The following is a 5,231-nucleotide window of genomic DNA, read 5'->3' as shown; positions in this document are numbered from 1 at the left end:
GGCCACTTGTATCTTCACTTAGGTTTTTCGTCTAGTTTAAGTTTTTTTTTTTTCGCCTTTATGTTTTCTGTTTTATGCTTTAATGTCCAGGTTTTGTGTGTTTGCCATTTATGTTTTAGGTCACCGTGATATCTAGGTGTCATTTGTTTTACACCTAGTTGACCTTCTTTTGGTCTTTAAGTTTTCACTCTTTTCACACATTTTGTCAATTGGTTTTTCACCCATCTGTTTCATTTGTATTTTTATTAAGAAATTTTGTGAAAGCATTTTAGAGATCTCTGGCTAGGAAAGGCTTGGTTCCTAAGCTTGTCCATGTTACTCACCTCCCTTTCGTGGGAGTATGTCTAGAATTTTTTTTCACTACTTTCTCTTTAGAAATTCATTAACTTTGTGAAAAGTTGTTTTGTCAAGAGTGTTTCAAAATGAGTTTTTTTTTTCTAACCGTATGCATATAGATAGGCATAATAGTGTGCATTTAGGTAGACATAGTAGTCATGAGTTGCATCATACCATTCATAGTTAGACATAGTAGAGAAAATTTAGTAATCTAGTTAGGACTTAGGATCCAAGCAGATTGATTGGCAATATATTCTGAAATTATGCAATTTTTATAATTTACAACAAACCAACGAATCATCTTTTTCAGGGCATGTTATAAAGTTTTAATACGGCAAAGCAAACATTTGACACGAACATGACAGATGCTGAAAAAATTTGTATGAATTAGAAACACATTAGTCAGTTTGGTCATACTTAATGATTTGGGAAGGATTTATAGGGGTTTTGGACTCATATTATGGGACATCACCACACAAACAGTTAAGTCATATTTCTGGCAGAAGATCCAAGAAAAACCATTTCAATTATTTAGCGCCTTCGCTGATTATGAAGAACCAGAATTAAAAAAGTATAGCTGTACACATGTTTATTACAAAATATGCTAGGGAAAACCTTTGGCAGAATATTCAAGAAAACTTCGTCTTCCAACTAGTTTCATCAATCCGTCTCTGAGTCAGAAGTATTGGAAAAATACGCTTTTCGATCCCTAGTTTCCTCCTCCAACTCCTGCTTCAATTTGTTTTTGTGTAAAATCATCTCACTTCTATATTCTTCCATTTGTCTCTTCAGACTCTGTTGATTTTGTCGACTGCTATTTGCCTCTGAAAGTTGACGTAGCTTTTCTTTCTTTGTTTGTATACGAAGAAAAGTATCGTATAAATTCATAGCTGCTTCAATCCGCTTTAGGGTCACATCAATATCCACTCGTAGAATTTTCTTGAATTTGTTAAAGAAACTCATGTTTGAACTGAAAAGAATGAAATTTAGAAAATTGATGACCTTTCACATTCAAGAAAATTCTACGAGTGGATATTGATGTGACCCTAAAGCGGATTGAAGCAGCTATGAATTTATACGATACTTTTCTTCGTATACAAACAAAGAAAGAAAAGCCACGTCAACTTTCAGAGGCAAATAGCAGTCGACAAAATCAACAGAGTCTGAAGAGACAAATGGAGAGGAGATTGGTGCGGCGGAAAGAAAACCGGCAAGAAGACTTAAGAAAATAGAAAGAATATGCGTGGAATGTTGAACTGACATTACTAAAATAAAAATGAGAAAATGAAGAAAAGTTAGAGTTTGAAAGTGAAGATGATTTACCACCGGAAAGAGGAGAGGCGGAACGAGGAGATTGGTGTGGCAGAAAGAAAACCGGCAAGAAGACTTAAGAAAATAGAAAGAATATGCGTGGAATGTTGAACTGACATTACTAAAATAAAAATGAGAAAATGAAGAAAAGTTAAAGTTTGAAAGTGAAGAGGATTTACCAGCTGAAAGAGGAGAGGCGGAACGAGGAGATTGGTGCGGCAGAAAGAAAACCGGCAAGAAGACTTAAGAAAATAGAAAGAATATGCGTGGAATGTTGAACTGACATTACTAAAATAAAAATGAGAAAATGAAGAAAAATTAAAGTTTGAAAGTGAAGAGGATTTACCAACGGAAGGAGGAGAGGCGGAACGAGGAGATTGGTGCGGCAGAAAGAAAACCGGCAAGAAGACTTAAGAAAATAGAAAGAATATGCGTGGAATGTTGAACTGACATTACTAAAATAAAAATGGGAAAATGAAGAAAAGTTAAAGTTTGAAAGTGAAGAGGATTTACCAACGGAAGGAGGAGAGGCGGAACGAGGAGATTGGTGCGGCGGAAAGAAAACCGGCAAGAAGACTTAAGAAAATAGAAAGAATATGCGTGGAATGTTGAACTGACATTACTAAAATAAAAATGAGAAAACGAAGAAAAGTTAAAGTTTGAAAGTGAAGAGGATTTACCAGGGGAAGGAGGAGAGGCGGAACGAGGAGATTGGTGCGGCAGAAAGAAAACCGGCGCGAAGACTTAAGAAAATAGAAAGAATATGCGTGAGTTCAACATTACTAAAATAAAAATGAGAAAATGAAGAAAAGTTAAAGTTTGAAAGTGAGGAGGATTTACCAGCGGAAGGAGGAGGGGCGCAATCCCATTCTTAGCAAGTTTGTAATAGTTTTTAAACGTGTAGTGTGAGATTCAAGGGGTTCCAAAGGCCACTTGTATCTTCACTTAGGTTTTTCGTCTAGTTTAAGTTTTTTTTTTTTCGCCTTTATGTTTTCTGTTTTATGCTTTAATGTCCAGGTTTTGTGTGTTTGCCATTTATGTTTTAGGTCACCGTGATATCTAGGTGTCATTTGTTTTACACCTAGTTGACCTTCTTTTGGTCTTTAAGTTTTCACTCTTTTCACACATTTTGTCAATTGGTTTTTCACCCATCTGTTTCATTTGTATTTTTATTAAGAAATTTTGTGAAAGCATTTTAGAGATCTCTGGCTAGGAAAGGCTTGGTTCCTAAGCTTGTCCATGTTACTCACCTCCCTTTCGTGGGAGTATGTCTAGAATTTTTTTTCACTACTTTCTCTTTAGAAATTCATTAACTTTGTGAAAAGTTGTTTTGTCAAGAGTGTTTCAAAATGAGTTTTTTTTTTCTAACCGTATGCATATAGATAGGCATAATAGTGTGCATTTAGGTAGACATAGTAGTCATGAGTTGCATCATACCATTCATAGTTAGACATAGTAGAGAAAATTTAGTAATCTAGTTAGGACTTAGGATCCAAGCAGATTGATTGGCAATATATTCTGAAATTATGCAATTTTTATAATTTACAACAAACCAACGAATCATCTTTTTCAGGGCATGTTATAAAGTTTTAATACGGCAAAGCAAACATTTGACACGAACATGACAGATGCTGAAAAAATTTGTATGAATTAGAAACACATTAGTCAGTTTGGTCATACTTAATGATTTGGGAAGGATTTATAGGGGTTTTGGACTCATATTATGGGACATCACCACACAAACAGTTAAGTCATATTTCTGGCAGAAGATCCAAGAAAAACCATTTCAATTATTTAGCGCCTTCGCTGATTATGAAGAACCAGAATTAAAAAAGTATAGCTGTACACATGTTTATTACAAAATATGCTAGGGAAAACCTTTGGCAGAATATTCAAGAAAACTTCCTCTTCCAACTAGTTTCATCAATCCGTCTCTGAGTCAGAAGTATTGGAAAAATACGCTTTTTGATCCCTAGTTTCCTCCTCCAACTCCTGCTTCAATTTGTTTTTGTGTAAAATCATCTCACTTCTATATTCTTCCATTTGTCTCTTCAGACTCTGTTGATTTTGTCGACTGCTATTTGCCTCTGAAAGTTGACGTAGCTTTTCTTTCTTTGTTTGTATACGAAGAAAAGTATCGTATAAATTCATAGCTGCTTCAATCCGCTTTAGGGTCACATCAATATCCACTCGTAGAATTTTCTTGAATTTGTTAAAGAAACTCATGTTTGAATTCAAAAGAATGAAATTTAGAAAATTGATGACCTTTCACATTCAAGAAAATTCTACGAGTGGATATTGATGTGACCCTAAAGCGGATTGAAGCAGCTATGAATTTATACGATACTTTTCTTCGTATACAAACAAAGAAAGAAAAGCCACGTCAACTTTCAGAGGCAAATAGCAGTCGACAAAATCAACAGAGTCTGAAGAGACAAATGGAGAGGAGATTGGTGCGGCGGAAAGAAAACCGGCAAGAAGACTTAAGAAAATAGAAAGAATATGCGTGGAATGTTGAACTGACATTACTAAAATAAAAATGAGAAAATGAAGAAAAGTTAGAGTTTGAAAGTGAAGAGGATTTACCACCGGAAAGAGGAGAGGCGGAACGAGGAGATTGGTGTGGCAGAAAGAAAACCGGCAAGAAGACTTAAGAAAATAGAAAGAATATGCGTGGAATGTTGAACTGACATTACTAAAATAAAAATGAGAAAATGAAGAAAAGTTAAAGTTTGAAAGTGAAGAGGATTTACCAGCGGAAAGAGGAGAGGCGGAACGAGGAGATTGGTGCGGCAGAAAGAAAACCGGCAAGAAGACTTAAGAAAATAGAAAGAATATGCGTGGAATGTTGAACTGACATTACTAAAATAAAAATGAGAAAATGAAGAAAAATTAAAGTTTGAAAGTGAAGAGGATTTACCAACGGAAGGAGGAGAGGCGGAACGAGGAGATTGGTGCGGCAGAAAGAAAACCGGCAAGAAGACTTAAGAAAATAGAAAGAATATGCGTGGAATGTTGAACTGACATTACTAAAATAAAAATGGGAAAATGAAGAAAAGTTAAAGTTTGAAAGTGAAGAGGATTTACCAACGGAAGGAGGAGAGGCGGAACGAGGAGATTGGTGCGGCGGAAAGAAAACCGGCAAGAAGACTTAAGAAAATAGAAAGAATATGCGTGGAATGTTGAACTGACATTACTAAAATAAAAATGAGAAAACGAAGAAAAGTTAAAGTTTGAAAGTGAAGAGGATTTACCAGGGGAAGGAGGAGAGGCGGAACGAGGAGATTGGTGCGGCAGAAAGAAAACCGGCGCGAAGACTTAAGAAAATAGAAAGAATATGCGTGAGTTCAACATTACTAAAATAAAAATGAGAAAATGAAGAAAAGTTAAAGTTTGAAAGTGAGGAGGATTTACCAGCGGAAGGAGGAGGGGCGCAATCCCATTCTTAGCAAGTTTGTAATAGTTTTTAAACGTGTAGTGTGAGATTCAAGGGGTTCCAAAGGCCACTTGTATCTTCACTTAGGTTTTTCGTCTAGTTTAAGTTTTTTTTTTTTCGCCTTTATGTTTTCTGTTTTATGCTTTAA

Source organism: Vigna unguiculata, chromosome 4, assembly GCF_037176805.1.
Source record: "Vigna unguiculata cultivar grain cowpea cultivar isolate G323 ecotype 2 chromosome 4, ASM3717680v1, whole genome shotgun sequence".
Lineage (NCBI taxonomy): Eukaryota > Viridiplantae > Streptophyta > Magnoliopsida > Fabales > Fabaceae > Vigna > Vigna unguiculata.
The sequence above is the reverse complement of the archived record's forward strand: the minus strand, read 5'-3'. Positions refer to the sequence as shown.